Source organism: Periplaneta americana, chromosome 12 (genome assembly GCF_040183065.1).
Source record: "Periplaneta americana isolate PAMFEO1 chromosome 12, P.americana_PAMFEO1_priV1, whole genome shotgun sequence".
In the NCBI taxonomy this organism is placed as follows: Eukaryota; Metazoa; Arthropoda; class Insecta; order Blattodea; family Blattidae; genus Periplaneta; species Periplaneta americana.
This window is the reverse complement of record NC_091128.1, coordinates 106,752,886-106,777,645: the sequence shown is the minus strand read 5'-3', so window position 1 is coordinate 106,777,645 and position 24,760 is coordinate 106,752,886.

The window sequence follows — 24,760 nt, the reverse complement described above, 5'->3', positions numbered from 1 at the left end:
TTTGACTAACACTTCTGCATATTTCGACTAACATTCCTGCCTATTTTTGATTAACACTCCTGCATTTTTCGACTAACGCGCTGCATATTTCGACTGAAACACCTGCCTTTTTTGATTGACTAACACGACTTCTATTTCGAGTAACACTCCTGCATTTTTCGATTAGTCCGTCTGCATATTTCGACTAAAACACCTGCTTTTTTGATTGACTAACACGCCTGCTTATTTTGAGTAACACGCCCGCCTATTTTGACTAACACGCCAGCCTGTCTTTACTGCCTGCTCCAAATCACATGTGTGTGTACGTGATAACTAATAGGACTTTTTTCAATTAATACGTCCGCCTGCCCGAGCTACCTAACAATGATAATTTGAAATTAACATGCTTGCCTTGAGTCTTAAGCAACATGTCTCTCTTTCTGAACTATGTAAATTGTCTGTCTCTCCTAGATATCTGACGCCCTTATTTCGATTCCAAGGTTCACAAGCAAGAAATTGTTTAATTTATAATTACTGCAAAGGAATATTAAACATGAAACAAGTAAAATTAATAAAACTACGATTCTCATATGGCAAAGGCCCATAACATACATAATTCATAATGACACACCTTTCCTTCCTGAAAGGGTAATTATCAACATAGATTTTCAAGCTATAGCTGCTATTCTTAATACACTAACAATAATAATAATAATAATAATAATAATAATAATAATAATAATAATAATAATAATAATAATAATAATAATAATTGGACATAAAATCCAGACGTTTGAGATGGGCAGGACATGTAGCACGTATGGGCGAATCCAGAAATGCATATAGAGTGTTAGTTGGGAGGCCGGAGGGAAAAAGACCTTTGGGGAGGCCGAGACGTAGGTGGGAAGATAATATTAAAATGGATTTGAGGGAGGTGAGATATGATGGCAGAGACTGGATTAATCTTGCTCAGGATAGGGATCAATGGCGGGCTTATGTGAGGGCGGCAATGAACCTCCGGGTTCCTTAAAAGCCAGGAAGTAAGTAATAATAATTGGAATAGTGCTATAGTAGTAACATGACCTGCTGCCATGAAGTCAAAAAGAGCATAGGTTGCGAACCACTGGAAAAAGAACTAAAGAAGAAATCAGTGAAGTGCTTCGTGTGGAGTGTGGTATTGTAATTGGCAGAAACATTGATATTACGACGAAGTGAAGAGAAACGACTAGAAGCATTTGAATGGACAGTGTGAAATTGAGATACACCTGGTTAAGTTAGAGCTTCTGCTGTATGAGATTATGGATAGTCGCATATCAGAGATTGTTTAATATATATATATATATATATATATATATATATATATATATATATATATATATATATATTGATAATTGAAGTAGAATGCAACTGTTTTAATAAAAATGAAACTGAATCAACAAAGCCTCCTTGGCTAATAATCGTCTATAGAGTTCAATGAAAATTGTATACTTGGCACAACAGGTAACAAGAGAGCAGCTCATCATAATACACTACTGCCATCTAGCGGAATATTTGTAATTATGAGATAATACATTTTCAAGACATTTTAGTAAGTAGTTAATATTTCATTGTATTAGAGTACTTTATTTCTTCTATTTTTGTATATACTTTATTCTAATCTTGTAATAGTCAATTAAATCCCACTCGAAATTTGATTTTCTCTAGATAAACCAAAACCTCTAATAGTCTAGTGAGGTTACTGCAGACAAAATCTAAGAAAATAATAATACAATAAAACTACGAAATAGACAACAAAGGTTAGTAAAAAGAATAATAAAATAGGTCGATGGAGAAGACAACGAAAAGGAAGAGAAAAAGATTCTAAGCATTGATGATGGTGTTTGAAACAAAGATATCAATAGCAGAATGAAATAGTTTGTGCCTCTTGTATTTATCATAATAAGAAACGAAGCTGTGTTGGAAAGAATGGGTGAAAAAAGAATGATGCTGAAACTGATCAAGAAGAGAAAAAGGAATTGGCTGGGTCACTGGCTGAGAAGAAACTGCAGTCTTAAGGATGCACTGGAAGAAATGGTGAACGAGAAAAGAGTTCGGAGCAGAAGTAGATATCAGATGATAGACGACATTAAGATAGCCTATATGGGTCATATACGGAGACTAAGAGAAAGGCAGAAAATATGAAAGACTGGAGAATGCTGGGTTTACATTGACAGACCTGCCCTCGATCAGAACACACTGAATGAATGAATATTTACCATAAGGAGTAACTTGGAAGCAGTTATATACTTTTGTATGATGCAATCCCTCTGGACATGTTGAAATCCCTTATCAAAACATCATCTCCAATGCATTTACAAGCAAAATATTCATGTATTCATTATGTAACGTTTACAATCGTTTTATGGAATGGGTGTTATTGCTAAATAGAATAATAATTGAGATACAAAATACTATGGAAAATATTAATCTGAAAGTTTGGTAACAGAGGAACGTGAATGAAACAGACCATAATATTATGCTACTTGATTATGTGCCGGCCATGCAAAGAAAGTTACGAAAGACGAGAGAAACTACAATAAACCCACACCAGAAAGGAAGAAGAAATATTAGTTGTTAGTAATTAATAGATGGATGATCTGTTCAATGTACGTTCATATTACCAAGATCAATTTTCAGGCTAAAAATAATAAAGTTAATGAATGGATAATTTAATTTATAAAAGAGTGAAAGTTAGTAATCTCGAAATAAAAGCCGGCGAATTAATGCATTGGGATGCAGTTCCGGTAAGTGACCTTTTAAGAGAACAATGCTGGGGATGACTTACATGAAATACTCGTATTATTTATTACACGTTTAAGTAAACTGGATTTTTTTTAGAAAAATATCTCGCCTAATCCACAAAAGTTAATTGACAATATTTTTACGTTAAATGAGAGCTTGTCTCTTAGTTTAGATAAATATAAATTGTTATTCATTTCACATAATTATATTTTTAATTACCTCTAATAATAAGATTTCACGTTTCTAGATACATATTATGACGTTTCATCGTCGATATGACTGGAACGTCTGGGCAACTTTATGTGAGGTATTGACCAAAATATGACATTGAAGATTGACTGTTGGAAGGCGCCCTTCATGTAATCGGATTGTGGAATAAAAATTAAACATTTCTTGAAAGAAAAGTATATGCTTATTCAGGGCAACAAACCACACACTGTCAATGAGTTACATAAAGACTGTATTCTGATATAAAATATAGCTTGGTTCTTAACACCAGAATATGAAAAATGAAGCTCAGGATATTAAATATGACAGTTTAAAGAAAAATAACATGTAAATGTTCAAATTATAATGATCATGTGAATGGAAGATCTCTGGAGATTGAAAAAAAACTATGAATATTACAAGAACAAGTACTTGATAATGATAATAATGATGATGATGATGATGATGATGATGATGATGATGATGATGATGACGACGACGACGAATACTATGACGACGATCATAATGATAAATTATACATACAGTATGTATAACTATTATCTTCAGAACACCTTTCAATTTTTTAAGAAATCTTACATTGGTTATAATTTACGAGTATTTTAAAATAAGTGAAGACGGTGATAATACTGTTTACCCTATCTCTTCACTAGAAACCTCTTATAAAATCATATCATCTCGCACAATTAAATTCGAAAGATTTGGCAGCAATAATGAAACCTGGGATGATGAAATTCATTATATAGGATAGTAAAGAAAAGTGACAATGTGTAAATGTCTTTAGAAGTTAAATATATCGAGTAACAAAAATTCAGACTCTCCTGAAGTTAGATTTTTATGAAGTTTACTTGAAATAGCATTCATATTTTTTTCAAGAATTCTCACGTTTCTTTTTAACGTAGCTACTTACAAATAAATGTTATACACGATGCAATAGAATCCAACGTCATTGTAAATATATCTACAAAACATACAATAGTCTATGTGAAACATGTCTCTTATACCTTAATGTTAAATAATAACAACAGGTTTTAATCTAATCAAACAGAGACATAGGCTATTACAACCACTAAAGAACTTTCTTCCTATGATTTAGTTACCATGGCGACAAAAGTTAATCTTTAAAAAGTTATCCCTATTACAGTCCATGGAGACCGACACGGTAGCAGGAGGTTACGGCTTCCACCTTTGTAAACAATCCGCTTTAGTAGCAGTAGTGACATCAATCTTACGTGCTTGCCGCAAAATTTAAAAATAACTCTTAAAATGTAATTACAGTTCATTATTGAGACAATCTAGAACTACAAAGTGAGGTACGCTACGTATAAAATCTAATTCTTATCATATGATGACAATAGATGTGCAATACCTAACTATATTTCTGGTGAAGAAACGCCTGATATTCTGATAGAGTTTAGCAGTCGGAATAAATTTCTTAGTTGAGTTTGGCGTCAACGCTTAATTCTGTTTATAACCCTAATTGTCAGGTGCATCAACATTGTTTAAGTTTTAACAACCATTAACTGCCGACTTATAGTACCTGTTAAGTCAGAAGTACGGTGCACCAAAGATAATGGTTATTAAAATTTTGCTTAACAGCTGTAAACTTTAATTGGTGATCGATGGCCAGTTAAGTTAGTTAACAATGGTTAGGCCTAATTACTTTGAAAGAGCATAAGATGGCGGAAATATTCGGCAATGATAATTTTGAAAATTAAATGCTGAATTTAGATTATCTAAATAGAAATGAAGACCAACGTGATTAAATAAAATTAGGACACCCAAAGAAACGTAAGAACAAAAAATGTAGACCTACTTTTGTTGAATCGATCCCTCCATTATGGCTTGTTTTATAATTGTTAATAAGAAGATTAGAAAATGTTTATTTTTTTTTTAATTTGGCTGAAACCCGTCCTTAAAGACAAAAATGATTGTTTAATTTTCCATTCATCTTCACATGTAGAATCATTACGTACACTGGTGATATCGATATATGTCTTCAACCACGTCATAGAATTGGTGCGTAAATAAAATAGTTAATTCTGAATTAAACTTATTGCTTATTAACACACATTTGTTAATTTTCACTTCAATATCTTTGGTTAATAGAATATGAATTCCTTTTCCTTTAAGTATGACGAAGTTTGAATTGGAACATCCTATTTCATAAAAAAGACACAGCCACTACTGCCACCTGCTTTGAGCACGACTTATAAAAACTTGCAACCCCTCCGATAGCTGTTCACATAGGCCTAAGGAAACTCAGCTGATTAGTGAACATAACCTACTTGCTACATAAAATGAGGTTTCAATGTATACAAAACTGCATTTTACTTGAAACTATTGTAATAGCTTTATGTAAGCAATTACATTATTTTTTTCGTTACAAATAATTAAAGTTTTATTAGATGTGTTTGAAAAAATGTAATTAGTTTGAATAATTGTATTTCTACAAAAGATGGCTTATGTAGCATACAAATACTCTAGGAAAGTAGAAGACAAGAATCTTTATACACTGCATCCCATTCCACATTGTTTGAGTGAGTAATCTAACTTAATATCTATTACGGAAATTACGTCTTTGTATTTACATAAACACTCTACTAATTCCACTTCATATTTCGGAAAATCTGCTGTTCTCTGTATCTTCTTAATTGGCTCCATTTTAACAACAATATCAAAGCTTTCGTATTGCGAGCCAAACAATCTAGAAACGGATCGACTAAGATGAGTTTAGTTTTACATTCAGCGGAGAAATCGGTAGGTTGAGAGGTTAAGTCCGATTGCCAGCTAACGCCTGTAACATAGTAATCGTTAAGTTCGGTGTTCCTACAAGCTGTTTTAATACCTGTAAACTTTAGTAGTCTTTACGAAACTGCCGAAATTAATCGAAGTCGTGCACTTGGCCTTAAGTATTACATGTAATAAATAGGCTACTGATAATCCAAATCTGTTGAGAAAGATGACTAAGCAACAAGTGGTATTAACTGCGGTTAATATTAAAGAAGGAGATAGCTAATAATCCCTTAGGGGCAATTTGTAACCAAATTAATTACGGAAACAGCTAATTTTTGCGATTAATAAGGAAAAATAGTTAAATTGAAGTTAACATTCGAGATGAATTAACTTCTATACATTCCTCAGACACGTTTACCTTAAGTTGTTAATTATGCAGAGTTATGAGACAAAGCTAGATCAAATCGTAACATAAAAATATGCAACATACGTTTCGGAATATTGATTATGTTTACCCTCACCGTGAGACTTTCAACATATAGGTTAGAGTGTTCAATCCGAGGCGATCCGTAGGGCATTTTTGCGTTGAGGAGTGTTTCCTCTGGACAAAAAACTGTCACTATAAATCTATGAATAAAAAATGAGTATTTCCTCTGGATCAAAAATGGAGTAAAAATTGGTATTTTATTGTATACTAAAATAATAAAAATGGAGTAATTTCCCTCGATATAATTAACGACATCCGAAGCCAATCCATAGTTCAGGTTACTTTAGCACAAAAATGACATAAGTGTATTAATTCGCCTCCTTAGTTACGGTGATATCACCAAAGGTGACCACTAATGACTTTAATATTCATAACAAATTAAATGAAGACAATATAATCATTATCTTACATAAGTTTCTTGTCAGGCAGGCAGGCGGACAAGTTTGGAATTAAAACAATGGCTGACGAAATAGCTACGTAATTTTGGCACTACAAACTATGCTGCGAAGGTTACGGATTATTTCTTAAATCTGTAAAAATATTAATATTTTACAAACAATATTAAGGTATATAGGCCTAAGCGCAATGTATTATACAAAATTGCTTGCAGATACTGATAAATTACAAAAAATGAGTAATTAGTAAATTATCATACGTAGTGAGTTTCTATAAGTCTGTTGGCACTACTTTCAAGAAAAATTCGAATACGGAAGATGGCGTATCGCATACGATGTAATTTAATGTTAAGTCGTATTATATACAATTTTAAATGTTCTTAGAATAGGCTGTGGGAGTTATGGGAAATAAACTTAATTGTCATTTAAACAAAAATAATTCGTGAAAATGACCTCAGACATGTAAATTGCCAACGAAAATCAAATGAATTAGCTGGCAGTGCAACAGCGTCCACAAACTAGGCTTAACATGAGACTCGAAAACTAATTTTTGAACAGTGAATTTCCAACTTATGATAATTTCACACTAAAAACAAGCCTATTATTCTACAAAATAAAATTTTAGAAAACAATTATAATTATTGACGTTACGTACAAATTTTAGAAATTTAACATGAATTCATACATGCTTAACTACTTGATATTATGGTAATGGGTGAACTACGCAGTTTGGTGTAGTTGAATTCAACGTATAATGTATTCAGAAAATAATTATTCTTACTATGTGATTATCACACAAAATGTATAGTTAATTAATTACAACAATTCACAGTAATTTCTCAATGTTTACCTTATCTAAATTACCAAAGACAGGCAGGCCTCGGGTGCTATATATAAATCACAACCTCAGCGTAACGAACTCAAGGTCGAAATGACAGAGCAAGACGACAGGGACCTTAAAAATATTAATATTTCTTACCAGTTTAGTCAATACAACTATTGCGTTATTAAGATATCATATACCATTCTGCAAAAGGCAAACGACATAAAAATGACTATATGTACTTGTAATTATTACATAAAACGCAGATTACTATGTAACTAATTGTTATAGCGGATTGATACAATGTCTCACATACACAATTTTTCTGGGACGCCATTGAGAAAAGATAAGAACCGTTAGATATTCCTGTGAAATTGTACAAATTGTTAAATATAACAAGGTAAGCCCTATAAAATTATATTAAATTCATTATTTTAAAAATAAAATGATTTAAATATTGTGTAGTAGTTGTTTAATTAGTTTTACTGTGTACCCTCACAATCGAAGCTGTCTGTGATGTGATTCTTCTCTGTGTACTAAAGCAGTAGCCTACTAGGTCTACAATTCCATACAAACATTTTCTTTGTTTAAATTAAGCGTGATATTGGCAAACAAAAGTTGAACTTATTTATTATTGGAAAGGAACTGGACAACCTACACCATTATCTCTTGGCTTAGTTGCCTCATGAATGATGTCTTATTGGTGTCCCTTTTGAGGTTCTAATCAGTTTTCGGATTGTTGACTAGACATACACATAGCCCATATTATTATTATTATTATTATTATTATTATTATTATTATTATTATTATTATTATTAATGTAATTTTAAAAGGGATTCTTTATAAAAAGTTTCTTCTGTAACATTGGATAATAACTTGTTAACTACTAACTAATTAACAAGGCCTGTAACTAATGAACTAACTACTAATTGACGAATTGACTAACAAATGAACTAGCTAATAACTGAATTGACTAGAACTAATTAATTAAGTACTAAGTAGGCTTGTATAGGCCAATTGCATTTTACAACATGTCGATAGCCTATACCGTCTGTTTTTCTGGGTATAGGGATTTAACCAGTGGCGCAACAACGTAATTTGTTTGGGGGTAAGAATTTTCTCGTGTGCTATTTTCGTGACAAGAAGTCACCATTTGTGATGGGGGGAATTAACTAGGTCCTATGCTATACTATCAACTAGCTTAAAACTATAAATTTTGTGAATTGAAGTAGGCCTAATGTAGCAAGGAATAATACAATATTATCGTCATTAAAAATTTTATTTATTTTTATTACTTCTATTGTTATTTTAAAATATATTTCTTGACGTAGGCCTACAAGTATATCAACTGAAAATGTGATAATATTTTAGGAGGATAAAAACTCTACTAGTTACCTTCTGAATTCTCTAGGGGTAAATCTTACCCTCTTTATCCTGTAATTTGTGATAGATAAAAGAGAGGATTCGACATGAAATTCCCTGATATGCCTATCCGTCTTAGGTCTAAAATTATGCAAAACTTTTGATTAAACCAAAACGATTATCAGTCCAAGCGAGATTCAAACTCACGCCCGAGAATACCTTTGATCACGAGACCATTTCGTTTATTCTGAGCTACGACGATGGCAGTACCCCAAGTTAGTGACATATTGTCTATTGCTAACAGTGTTCCAAAAGTTTTAACGAACATTGATTCTGATGTTGGTTGGACTGGCCTTTTACAATACGTATTTACAATATTTAAGTTTGTGTCCATATATACTAGAAAAAGTATGGGTCGTCGAACTGAAGTGCCTCATATTTTGACTCTGAGTGTTACATTAATTTAACTTTCATTTTTGTCAGTCACTCATCAAATTTTATGTTTTCACGGTCCAGATGGTGCACCAGAGAATTAAGTAACTTTAGATGATTGTGGCCACACTTGCTGGACACTGCCATGCCCATTTCACGGATTCAGAAAATTACAAAAGTGAACAAAACTAAAGTTTTCAGGTTAATCTCAGCGAAAACTGAAAAGGATGCACTGTTACCCTCGGTTTCAAACGAAAGCAAATTGTCAGTATCACACTCCCATCGCCTGGAGACCCGGCGTTCGAACACTGACGACGGATATCCTGTCTGAGGTTTACATAGTCTTCATATCCACCATGTAAATTCCTAGATAGGAATTAAAAACAGATCACGACCGCCTCCAAATTCTTCCCAATTTCCGAACTCGCAATTCCACACTGTTGTGTTAAAATGGGGACAGAAAGTTACAGAACCCGACGTTCTAAAAACAATATTATTTTTTAACGGTCAATCTTCGATATCATCCCACACCACACATGGGACTGACGTCTGATTTATAAGTTTCTTTATGAATTAGATGGGTTAAATGAGGGAATAGCTACAGTATTAGTTGAGGGGAATATTTAAGTGATATGAGGCCGATGAATGTGAAAATTATTTAAACGCGTTCTCTATCCCTATAAAGTGTCGGGCATACCGAAGTTTCAACTTTTTAATTTACAGAAGTTGTCCACATTTGTTGACATAACACGGTAGTGATAGACAAAGGCAACAGAGAACAGTGAACTCGGATAAATCCTGTCCAGCTGCTTAACTGTCACAGTTATATATAGTATGATGAAAACCGAACCGGGTTTCCTTGCTGAGGAGTCAAGTTAAAGACTAGTTACGGCTGGGTTCTGTATTGATGTGGTGGTGAGGTTATGAAGATAATGTCTGATGATAATGATGATCATGTCTTCGATTATATTCTCATTTCCACACCAGAAAGACCAACATACAGATACAGTAGATATAAGTTTACGAGATACGATCTATGAATAATTCAACTGCAAATTCAAATTCAAATTCAAACTTTGATGTTTATGCTACCCCTGAGAAATCCACTTACTTTCTATTATCCGTAAATGTGTAATAATGCGTACGTTATTCAGTAATAGCTGGAAATTATAAACTCAATAGAAAGGAAACAGTTTACAGACAAAATACTTTTGAACAGGCCACTCCACCAAATGCAATGACAGCAGACAGACACAGAATATGCTTGCTCATTGGTCAGCGCACGCACGCATAGACGTATTCACGTGTATGTTGGTTCAGAGAGTTTGGTGACCGTGAGAAAATCTGCGAAAGATTGGAGCGATGGAGGTACATTATAGACATTGACAGAGTTCTGTGTGTGACAATTCTGTCTATGTGTTGCCAAGTCTACCTAACTTTATTTTCTTCTGCGAATTTAATTTTTCTACCACCTTATCAGTCTATTTTCTTAGAAGTGAATGGAACTGGGTAGATAGTGGGTAAAGATTATTGAAATTCACATTTTCGGTTTCTGAACATCAAAAAATTAAGAATTTTTCTAAATTAAAAATATGTGGGTTTGTATTATTGCAAATATGTTATACCATAAAACTGTCTTCGAAACAGGTAGCACCTTCAATTTAAATGTCAAATTAGAAATTTCAATTTTTTTACTTAATAATTATAGAAACTTCGTCCCCTTTTCTCAGAAATGGTTAAAACTACAATTTTCAAAATATTCACACATCTCCCAAGTAGATCTACTGTAGTAGTTCTGCATATGTGGATAAACTTTCATTACTATAATGCAAATATTTGTTTATATTAGAATGTGGACCTAAACATTTTAGTTTTCTTTATTCCTCACTTGAGGATATTACTTCGACGAGGAACGTCTTTGTTCGAGGCACAAGAGAAGAAAATTTTAGCGTTCTGACTTGAAAGATTTAATGTGATGTCACTCGTGGTAAACGAATGAATGAATGAGTGAATGAATGAATGAATGAATGAATGAATGAATGAATGAATGAATGAATGAAGGGGAGATGGGAAGAGAAACATTAAAAGGTACGTGAAAACACGTCTTTGCAAGGGACTTCGGGGCTGAGAAAAATTGAATATGTTAGCTCCAAGCCTGTTGACCACTTGTCTCACTAGAGTTTTTCTATTCCACTGAAGAAACTTTAGAAAATTTTTAAGGGGAAAGGCGAAAATGGACGTGACCTATTAGTTATCACATAAAAAGGAGGAAGAGAAGCACGACAGAACAGCATTAGGACAAGGAACGCTGGGAGCTCTACAAAGTCTGCACATTGAAAGATACCAAGTTCTTTCGCAGTGCGAGTGGGACTCGAGTAAACCCGCTCATGTATGATCTTCGATGGAGATGTAATAAGTATTTCTCCAGTGTAATTCCATCAGGGTTATAACGTGATTTATTTTGCAGTCGCCAAATGGCAGCATACAGAAATTGATATGAGTTGTTGTTTTGAAGGTGCGTTAGGCTGATCAATTTGTTGTAAGCCCTATGTAATCAGGGATTATACCAAGCTCTTCTGTCTTTAATAAAATTGTATGCAGGATCAAAGCAGAAGCATGAATATGTTGAATCATTAGTAAATGTATCATCATAATGATCATAATCGACGTGCAAGTATTGGACCTCACTGACCCATTACGGTCTATAGCCAACTCCTTTTAGGCCTTCCAGGAAGTCGACGACCTATTGGTGTACATGTAGGGTTACCAACTAGCCGGTATTTCACCGGCACGGTCGGAAATTTTGGCTGATCTCAACATAAGACCGGTAGCCAATATCAACTCCTTACTGGCCCTTTTTGTGCCTGGCAATTTTATTAAATGAGTTTGAGAAATTGTGATAACAGCTTTTATCATATATGCTAAAAGAGATTTTTTTCTATTTAGTGAGACATTTCAACCCTTAATTCAGAGCAGCTGAAGATAATATGGGAATTTTCAAGTATTCTTCAGCCTAAATACTTGATGGTTGTACACCAAAAGTGGAAGAAATTTTTAATATTAGACAAAAACAAGGGCTGCAACTAGATGAAAAATGTACTCTATAATGAACTGTGTTACTAAATGTCGTGGATTCTTCCTTTGTGGAAGATGCACATTTATCAAGTTTTATAAAATAGTGTAAATATTTTCAGAATAGGGACGCCTCAGAGAAATCTCCATAAATAAGAATGGTAGTTCGACACGTGTTTGCTATTCCTGCAAGCAATTAAGTTTATTACGCACAATATATTTAACTTTATTTCAATCGGTAATTATGTATGGAATTATAGGATGGGGTAGCTCATTTAAATCCAATTTTAATCCACTTTATTTATTACAGAAGAAAATAATTAAAATATGTCTTCATGAACCTATTGATTTTCCATCTCAAAATTTGTTTTTAGACTTTAATGTACTTAACGTAAGACAAATTTATTATATTGTATTAATAAAATTCATACATAAAAATCGAAATAATTTTGAATTGTATTCTCATAGTTATGAAACAAAAGGTATGAATTCTTTAAGATTGTTTGAACCAAAATGCAACACTGTTACAGTATTTAATCATAGTAGTAATTTAGGTCCAAGAATATATAACAAATTTATATTTAAATATCCTAATCTTGTCAATTCTAATAGTTCTAGTATTAAATTTAAAAAAAATTATGTATGGATTTTATAAAAATTGAAAAATTGTAAATTTAAATTTATATACTATAATTGCATAGTAGACATAAGACAAATTGTATTGTACACTTATTAATTTCAATTCAGGAATTCGCCCCTGAGCACGAGTTCACCTCTTTCAGGGGCGAGTTAAGTTTTTCTATATATAATATATGTTATGTTATAATTATTAGCAAAATAACAAATAAATAAATAAATAAATAAATAAATAAATAAATAAATAAATAAATAAATAAATAAATAAATTCTTTTGTGAAGAGTGCATTCAGTATCATGAATATCTTATTTAATAATGGAGGAATCATTTATGTGTGGAAATAGTAAAAGCTGAACTTTGTACGGGGAAAAATCTTAAATTTTGCTGTGCATAATTTTATCACTTTATAGTAGAATAAAATAATTCTTAAGGCTGTGGTATCAAGTTCTAAACACAAAATTAAAAAGTGCATTTTGGAATACTGAACCTCTTCCTATAAATACACATACAGTGACGGCGCTAGGAGTGACCGAGGTAGGGAGCCTCCACCCAACCAAAATTTTTTCTGCCCCCCCCCCCAATGAACACATTTTAATACATTCAATTTTAATAAATCTTGTGCAGAATATTAACAGTAGCCTAGTGTTTACTATTTTCATAGCCATGCATTTACTAAGGAGATGAAAGTTGAATCAATTTTGTAATACATTCATAGTTGTAGAACTCAATGGAAATTTCATGTGGATAGAACAACCTTAGATTTCCCAAATTAATCTTATCATGTACATAGGGTTGCCAATTCTGGTAAATAAAATTACCCGCCATTTTACACACGCAAATTTGAATATATATATATATATATATATATATATATATATATATATATATATATATAATAAACTAAATAGGCCTACAGAATCTGCTATATGATAGGAGCAAATAATAATAATAATAATAATAATAATAATAGTAATAGTGATAATAGTGATGATAATAATAATACTAATAATAGTGATGATGATAATAATAATAATAATAATAATAATAATAATAATAATAATAATAATAATAATAATAAATTGAGAAACAATCTTGCTTCAAAGGTACACATTAGAAGTCTGATTAGTGTAATATGTTACTAGTCAGCGATGTATGTAATGGAGAGGAAAAGGAACTGGCTATCCTACCCCATTATCTCCTGGCCTAGTTGCCTCACGAATGATGCCTTGTTGGTGTCACTTGTAGCGTCCAGACCTGTCTTCGGACAGTTGACTAAACAACAATGTAATGCAAGAGAGCATTTTAGTGAGAAAAATTGGGGCACTGCCCTCCTTAACCAAAAAATATAGGCTAGAAGCTTTCCCTTTCCTCAGTTTCGCCTATTCATAGCTAACTGAGATAGGCCTATAAGATCTGTTAGAAAAACAACTACATATTTCCTTGCCAAGAAAGAGCAAGTCAGTCAAGACATTCTATAAAAATATGATAGACTATAAATAGCCTATCGGGAGTTATCCTCCAACTAAATTAATGTAAGTGGAATTAATGTAATTTTCTTACCACTTTAGAAATTAAGTCTTAGCCCAAAGTGTCTTTTCTAACAGATGTTTCTATAAATAATCGCTTTTCAATTCAATTCGAAAATAAAAATGAAATTATGACTGACAATGAGTACTGAAAGTCTTAAATGATAAATATGCATCCATGAAAAACATATTGATAATAACGAAGCAAACGTTTCTGTTCTCATCCAGCTCTGGACAATAGCACTATGCAAGGTCAGTTTTGTGGAATGTCTCCAATAGTTGGAATTTCTTTCTCTTATCTTCCCAAATAGTCTACTGCAGTCAATACATAGGTTCAGAAAGTTGGATGTCTTTACACCTGTAATGTTACCTATGACAATGCAAAAAGACGGAAACTTTGCGTCACATTGAAAACCGCTAAATTATTAAATCAAACTATTTATTTATTTTTTATTTATCTATTTACTTACTAACCATATCCATGCGCTTCGCTGCACTTGCTACAAATATATATTTTTTTTCTCAGCATGGCTCAGGAACTTACGATACGAAAGGGATTAAACGTTTTTTTAACAAGTTATACTCAACTTCCATTAGAATACAGAGTCTTACCAAATTCTCTGTGTTTTAAGAAATGTTTAACAAAAAGCGTTTTTGGCAAGACTATTTATTTTAATTCTCGGTTGGTTTATTTATTTGATGGTTTCAAACTTTTTCTTATTTCTCCCTAAAACTTTAGTGGTACCTTACTGTTCTTATTTATTTTCGTTTTTTAATCCTTGTCATGTTCTATGTTTTTCACAGACTGTAGCTTTATGATTTGTTATATTATGCTGTACAACATATTATGTGTCTGTTCTTGTATAGCCCTTGAATACAAGTTTTACTCCATCGTGCATGCTCAATGAATAAAAAAAAACCGTTAAATGAATATCTTCCACTTGTTATACAATGCTACCTTAAATAACCGCAGAGTAATTTGTTTTCATTTTATTATATCAGCCTGGTTGAGTAGGCATGGATACAAAACGCATTGTTATTTTAAAACTTATAATATCTTGTAAAATATCGGCCCTACAAAAATTTTGTTTAGAATAAAACTTGTCGAAAACATTTTAAAGCAACTTTTGTTATGTAATGTTATCCTAAATATCAATAATAAGCCAGATATTTCGATTTATTTACTTCAGTCTCCCTTTCAACCCCCCTTTTAAATAAATTATTTTGAATGTCATATAGCTAAAATATAAGTGCGATCTAACATATTTTACATACAAATTTTCGTAGGAATCGTTGAAGTCATTATACAGACATACAAACAAAAATATAAAAAATGCTATTTTCGATCTCAGGACAGTTTATTAGGTATATATGTTATCACCAATTATTTTTGTAAAAGCGAAAGTTACTAGAAAAACTGAGGTTACAGTTCTATTATTACTGACTGATATATACATAGGGAAAACTGGGGTCTGTTGGACAGTTGGGCATGTTGGACACTCTGTACTTTAACGTGTTACCTCGCCACTTGTGGGCACCACATTCTGCTAGAAGTCAATGACGGAAGTAGCCACGAGTGGGGCTACTGTTGGACTAGTGGTCTGTTGGACAGTCGGGCATGTTGGACACTCTGTACTTTAACGTGTTACCTCGCCACTTGTAGGCACCACATTCTGCTAGAAGTCAATGACGGAAGTAGCCACGAGTGGGGCTACTGTTGGACTAGTGGTCTGTTGGACAGTCGGGCATGTTGGACACTCTGTACTTTAACGTGTTACCTCGCCACTTGTGGGCACCACATTCTGCTAGAAGTCAATGACGGAAGTAGCCACGAGTGGGGCTACTGTTGGACTAGTGGTCTGTTGGACAGTCGGGCATGTTGGACACTCTGTACTTTAACGTGTTACCTCGCCACTTGTGGGCACCACATTCTGCTAGAAGTCAATGACGGAAGTAGCTACGAGTGGGGCTACTTCCGTCATTGACTTCTAGCAGAATGTGGTGCCCACAAGTGGCGAGGTAAACCGTTAAAGTACAGAGTGTCCAACTTACCCGACTGTCCAACAGACCCTAGTTTACCCTATATATATATATATATATATATATATATATGTGTGTGTGTGTGTGTGTTTAGTTATTTATGTATTTGTTTGTTTATATATATATTATATATATATTTATTTAACGTTTACTCCTCTGTTTTAGTCAGTGTCTACTCCGTAAATTAAATTTTATCTGACAACATTTTTTTTCAGCAGACTTATTTACATGAACGACCAGACACAGTGATATTTCTTTCCGTACAAAATCACTGTACTGTAATGCATGGTCATTGTTATTGAGAATGTAAAGAACTGTCTAATGCAGCTCTTGTACGAAAACAGGCAAATCGATGTTGGAAGCGGGCGTGGGGTAATCTTCCTGCTTCCTCTTCGGACGCGCACTTAAAGCGGTGTTACATCCAGACGGTCACTTCGCCGTCCCGGTTTCCAAATCCTGAGGGATACTTGGGATAGTGTTTTCAATTAGGTGATTAATCCTGGAGACGGGGAGCAGCTCTGCGCGCCTCGAGCGGGAAAACCTCTCACCTGCCGCGATAAGACGAGAACCACGGAACCGCGAGAGGCGGCGTAATCTAAGTCGGGCTCCAGGAGCCGGCTGACATGATGCGAGAGTTTGGTTGGGAACACGTTCCAACTATCTCCGATGTCCAAAAGTGGATTTTGGCACTTTTTCTGTCTACGTGTCTTTCTGTCCGCCCTCTGGAGAGAGAGTTTTACTTATCGAACTTCAGATTTTCCAAATATGTAGTCAACACGCCAGTCACTGAAGATTTCCTGATTGTAGGGATATGTGTGTCGTAAAATTAAGATAGTAATAGTGACAGAGGTGATAATAGAGTCGTAGTAACAGTAACAGTAGCTGTGGTAGCAGTGTAGACTAGTAGTAACGAGAGTTTCAGTGTAGTATAGGCCTACTAGTAGCAAGGTAGTAGCGTAGGGTAGTCATTTTGGCAGAAGTAATAGTGGCTGCAGTAGTAATAGTGGTGTTATTATTAGTAGTAATAGTAGGTCTATAGTAATATAGGTCTAATAGTTTTGACAACAGAAGGAATAGTAGTTTATTGGCAGTAAGTGTTAATAATACTGTAATATTTATGATAGTACTTGTGCTGTGGTATAGTAGAGGAAGCAAGACCTGTCCTTCGTCTTTGTCTTGTGCCGTGGCTATATTATCAATGGGTATGGAGAGGAAAGATAGATTTTAATCTGAGACGAACTTCCGCGTCGGTAGATTCGTATAATATTAACATCATGAAACAAACTCTCTTTCTGATAGCTTATTGTTTCTCTTCTCGCACAGCTCAAATGCCAGGTCTCGCCTCCTCATCTATACAGGCAACACTATACCGGAACTATCGGTAATAGTGTATCTGGTATAGTGGTGGTAATGGCGGTAATTATATAGTAGTGGTGGTGGTATTAGTAATAGTAATTAGTAGCTCAACTCCATACTACCGTGACATCGGCACTGGAATGAGGTTGCGTGGTCCGCCTTTTATCCCCGAGATAGATACTTAAATTGACAGGAGATCGAGTGGACCCCGAGCCTGTTCTAGAGGTTTCGAAAACGGGAAAATTCTCGTCAATACCCTGCATTGAACCCGGGAACTTCCAGTTGGTATATATTATTGTATTGTATTTGTATTTCATTGTGTTATATTGTATTACAATATTCATTCATTTAGTGTTCTGCCCAAGGGCAGGTCTTTCACTGGAAACCCAGTCTTCTACAATCTTTCTTATTTTCTGCCTTCCTTTTCGTTTCCTCATATGATTCATAGCCTATACTTAATGCCGTCTATGATCTGATATTTTCTTCTACCCTGAACTCTTTTCCCGGTCACCATTCCTTCTAGTGCATCCTTCGGTAGGCAGTTTTTTCTCAGCCAGTGACCCAACCAAATTCTTTTCCTCTTCCTGATCAGTTTCAGCATCATTCTTTCCTCACCCACTTTTCCAACACAGCTTCATTCCTTATTCTGTCTGTCCACTTCACACGATCCATTCTTCGTCATATCCACATTTCAAATGCTTCTATTCGCTTCCCTTCACTTCGTCGTAATATCCATGTTTATGCCCCGTACAATACCACACTCCATACAAAGCACTTCACTAGTCTCTTCCTTAGTTCTACCGTGGAAAGACTCATCATGCCATGTTTGCAGTTTTTCTTGGGAAAGATAAGTGCAGTAGCTTCCCGTTGCTTTCCGCAATATATTATATTATATTATATTATATTATATTATATTATATTATATTATATTATATTATATAGTGTATTTAACTTAATGTTACTTTTAACTCCGTATAATATTCAGATATAATATTAGATGGAGATGTGAATGAAATGAATTAATTAACTGTACAAGTACTCAGAGAGCATACACTACATAGCTGCTTTATTACAACGTAGCTCACTAGACATCGTAGGAATCGAATTCATGCTCTTTTGGTGGAAAGGTTGCTGTCCAGGACGAGTAGAATCAACATAGACCACTTTATCTTGAAGGCGATGGCACATACTCTTGTCTTTTTATTATACAATGTCACGTAGCAGAAACAAAAACACGTGTCAGGAAGCAGTAAAGCTCTTGGACAGGAGATGGAGAAGGCTTAGCGGACGCGTGTGACCACGAGTGTTGTGTAAACCCGCCTCGCCAGCCAACCAGGCGTCGGGACCTCACGTTCCACGTATTAGAACAGCGAGCGCTTTTTGTTGCTCCTCTGACTCCCAGTTTGTCTTCCCTCTTGTAGGAGATCAGACGTTTAAAAGTGTTTCAATCTCGTAATCTGCTACATCAACCAATCTCTGTACAAGAGCAGACATTGAAAGCTCGTCTCCTTACACTCGTAATTTAATTTCCCATTTCCATGGAGGAGGCTGCGGATCGTATTACTACAATCGTATATCTATTTCGTTTTTTCCTGTCGACTTAGAATGATTCTGTTTCGTGTTGGGGCGGTTCGAGAAAATTCCCATTGTGGATGTTAGTGAAGTCAGACGAAACAGTTCACTAGTAATCATACACTGTTAAATTTCAGTCGATGTGATTCATCTATGCAAAAACGTTTTCGCCTTATGGTATCTTCAAATTACAAATACAATATCTGAGTCATCATAGTCACACATTAAAAAACACAATATTTCACATGTTGTTGTTGTTGTTGTAGTTGTAGTTGTCGTTGTTGTCGTTGTTGTTTGTTGTTGTTGTTTAGTCAACTGTCTGAAGACAAGTCTGAATCTCACAACTGATACCAAAAAGGCACCACTTACAAGGCAATTAAGTCAGGAGATAATGGAGTATGGTGATCAGTTCCTTTCTCCTCCGACTAGCTACATATTACACTAATCAGACTTCAGATGTATAAAACAATAATTGTTCTTCCTCTGACACATATGATCAAGTGAAATTCACTGACTGATAATAAATGTAGGTATAGAACTTCAATCAGAGGTAATTCTACATGTATGTAATGATAAAATGTAAGTAAAATAGTAGGCCTATTTGAACCCAGGTTTAACTTTAAGGGTGCTATTCATAGACATTTCGCAGCACGCGCTACGAGCGTACTAAGCTAGGCCCGACTATCCATTGGTTACTAGTACAGAATTCAAATCATATCCTATCGCTAACACTGGTTTATAAATACGAAAAACGCTGGTCATCCACCGGAAACCCGCGCTAAAAATGTCTATGAATACGGCCCTAAAATTCTATGTGATTTGGTCACTTGTTGTAAATAGGATGACACTTGCAAATAATAGTAACCTAATTAACTAATTTTGACGTACAGTATCAAAGAAATATCTTTAATCTGTATGATATCATCCAGTTTCATTCAGGATGAAAAACATTGTAATTAGGCTACGTGAAATACGAGTAATATTGCAAACATTTCAGTCTCATAGAAATGATCATATTTAGCTTGTTTGTTGTTTAGTCAACTGATACTAGTACCAACATGACACCACTTACGAGACAACTAGGCCGAGAGATAATGGGGTAGGATGGCCAGATCCTTTCTCCCTCCATTGCATACATCACTGACTAGTAACATATTACACGAATCAGACTTCAGATGTACATAAATAATTATTGTTCTTCCTCTGACTCATATCGTCAAGTGAGTAGTATTTAGTAGTAGTATTTATTTATTTAACCTGGTAGAGATAAGGCCGTCAGGCCTTCTCTGCCCCTCTACCAGGAGATTCCAACTACAATATGAACAATAAAATTACAATTAGTATTAAATTTACAATTACAATTACAATAAAATCAAAGTACGAAAAGATTACCTGAATAATTAAAGCTAGATAATTTATCATAGAGAAACAAAGAATATTTTATATTTATTGAATTACAAATTAAATCTAGAATAACAAAATTGTATAGTGATGAAATTACTGAATATTGAAATATTTTGTGATAGATTAAAGAAACTATTTACAAGAAATCAATTACTGACCAAGTGCCTAGTAAGTTTTCGTTTGAATTCAATTTTATTTCGACAGTCCCTGATGCTAGCAGGTAGCGAATTCCAGAGTCTTGGCAGGGCTATTGTGAAAGAAAGTGAGATGTACTGCCTGATAAATAATATCTGTAGACCCTACATATAAGCCAGATATATTTATATTATTTTGCCTTACAGTTACATACATAGTGTTCTGCCAAATGGCAGGTGTTTCACTGCAAACTCATTATTCTCTAATCTTTCCTATTTTCTGCCTTCCTCTTAGTCTCCGCATATGATCCATACATCTTAATTCAATTCAATTCAATTTATTAAGCCATTAAACATATAGTGATAGACTTCGTCACAAATACAGAAGGGAAAAAAAAACATACATTTTAAAATACACATATAATTGAAAACAGTAAAGTTTAATTAGAATGAAAACACAAAACATTTTGAAACTCTAAAAATTTATGAAAACACTTCACTCTTAATGTATTATTTGTAACTAAATGTAAGTAACTTTATTTATTAAAAAACAATTTCGTATGAATTTATGTTAAGAAACTCATCTAGAGAGTAGAAAGGATTAATTAAAAGCCAATTATAAAACCTAGTTTTGAAACTATTGGTTGGTAACTTATAGGGTAAACATTGGTAATTTCGTGGCAGTGGTTACTTCGTGATACTTTTTCTTTGCTCTTTCGTGAACTAACCAATGGTGTTACGAGATTCAAATTTCCACCAAGGGATTGCATATGTTGTCCGGTTTCCAGAACATACAGCTACGCTTTGTGTGACTATTGTAGCTGCTTCAGTGAGCTTTTATGTTTGGAGAGAGGAAGTTAGCGTCGATTTCTCAGGCGTACAAACTTTGTGGATGTTTGTAATTACGTTACAGGCTTATTACTAAAGTAGGCATATGATATTTGGTACAATGATTTATTACATCTTAATGAAATATTAGGAAATGTTTTTTGGAATTTTAGATACATCTGTAGTCGCCATATAGACTTAGCTTTATTGATAGAAACCTTAGCTGTTTGAGGCGAAATTTTGTTGAGCATTAAGCGTTACATTTTATAGTATTTTAAAAATTGTATTACAATACGAATTTTAGACATCTGAAGATAAGATGTGATAACAAAAAAGAAAAGGGGGATGCAATGGGTTCAATGTAGCTTCTGTTTGATTTGTTATCATGCTAAGTGCCAATGGTAAATGCTAGATGACTTACTTGCAAGAATTGTGACAGAAGATGAAACATGGCTCCACCATTTTGGACCGGAGACAGAGGCAGACAATGGAGTGGCATCATGCAAATTCACCAAAGAAATAGAAATTCAAAAGTGCACCTTCGGCAGGGAAAGTTATGAATACTGTGTTTTTCGATTCAGAAGGACTCTTGCTTGTGGACATCATGCTACACGGAACCACCATTAATTCTGACGCGTATGTGGCAACTCTCAAGAAACTTCAAGCTCGACTGAGTCGTGTTCGACATCGGAAGAAGCAGGATGTTCTGCTATTGCACGACAACGCACAGCCATATATCAGTCTCAAGACCACAGACCAGATCAGAAAATTCGGATAGAAAACACTGAAACATCCGCCTTACAGTCATGAACTGGCACCGTGCGATTACCATCTTTTTGGTAAACTGAAGGATCCCTTCGCGGAACGAGGTTACAATATGACTCCCATGTGCACGCTGCTAAAGAGTGGCTCAGACGTGTTGGTCCAGACTTTTTCCGTGCTGGTCTACAGGCCCTCGTTCCTAGGTTCCGTAAGACAAATGAAAGGGACAGGGATTATGTGGAAAAGTGACATTTTGTTCCTAAAGGATGTATCTACATTCTGTGAAAATAGCAAAGCTGTAGGATAAAAATATAATTTTTAAACAAATGTTATGCATTACTTTTGGAGTTACCCTAGTAATATAGGCTATAGTAAAGTCCGTAATAAAACTGTTCACCCTTTCAGAGCAAAGAAGATACCTTTTCAATTTCATTTTTTACTTAGATTTCATTCTTATTATGTATTTCTAGGTTTTCTTGCTATGAATATTAGACGGAATTACTATGTTTGAATTCTTGTAACAATAAATGAGAATTTCATTTCACTTTAATGATTTTTTCCACAATTCTTCTACCTCTCACGAAATTATCAATGCAATATCACGAAATTATCAAGGTTATCACGAAATAACCAACCTTTTAGCTTAAGTTGTAAAAGTGGTTTTTGGCACGTGTTCAAGATCGTGTCCAATCTTTTATGTCACCAGATTTGTACAGCAAATTATCGTCTTTTAGATGAAAAAATTGGAATAAGGATATATTTACACATTTGCATTTTAAATTAATTTTCATGAAATTATCACGTAATTACCAATGTTTATCCTATTGACTGGGAAGTTTATTATATAATTTCACCCCCATGACAGAAAAATTTGTACTAGTTTTATGTAATTTACTGTATGGAATATTAATTTGTTCAATATTTCTAATTTCATGATCATGCATAATGGCTACTAATGAGTTTTTGTCGAGTGTAAAGGACAAGGTCATATATATATATATATATATATATATATATATATATATATATATATATATATAAATTTATGACAGTTAATATCTGTGATCGTTTGAAAAATGGTCGACAATGTTCGAGATAGTTTGATTGGCTTTCTTTTGCAAAATCAAGACATTCTCAATTTTGCAACCATTTCCTCAGAAAATTAAGGCATACCTATTTATTGACTGAAAGAACGAAAAGTAGGCACATCTTAAATAATTTTGAGAAACGGAAGTCACTAATTTCTTTAATAAATATATAACTCTTGATAACTTTGTGCATATATATTCGATATGTTTTTCCCATGTTAAACTGGAGTCTATAAAAAGTCCTAGAAATTTGGTATAATTTTGTATGTTGTCCTTTTTTATTACATGATTTATGCTAAAAGTTATGTTGATATCTTTTCTTGATTAAGCAAAAAACCATTAGATTCAAACCATAAAGCCTTCTGTGATAGAATATCGTCTATCATCTGATATCTTCTTCTGCCCCTAACTCTTTTCCCGTTCACCATTCCTTCCATTGCATCCTTCAGTTGGAGTTCATTCTCAGTCAGTGACCCAGCCAATTCCTTTTTCTCTTCCTGATCAGTTTCAGCATCATTCTTTCTTCACCCACTCTTTTCAATACAGCTTCATTTCTTACTCTGTTTGTCCATTGACTTACAGTTAATACGTGTATGTTGTTATTATATACGATGTACCTCACGTATCTCATGTAAAATGAATAGTAAGCTAGTATTCATTAATAATTAATATCAGATGGTATTTTCATTCATTCATTCATTCATTCATTCATTCATTCATTCATTCATTCATTCATTCATTCATTCATTCATTCATTCATTCATTCATTCATTCATTCATTCATTTTCCTACAAATTACAATTTAATAACTGACGTTAGTAAAGTAACAATAATATTTTAATTAATAGTGTATAAAGTAGGCCTATCATATTTTTCGAACAAACGACCTTACTTATTTTTAATGATAGAACAGACTCAAATATTTATCGATAATCGACAAACTTCATATATCTATAAACTTCATTTACAGGAAAATATTAATGCGTCTATTAAGCCTACTTACTTACAAATTGTTTTTTTAATCTGTGTGTTCTTTTGGGGAGTGGTTGGATCTAATCACAGGTGAGGGGGTGAAACCTCAAAGTAGGACTTGTTTTGTAAAGCACGTACAGTCAAAAGA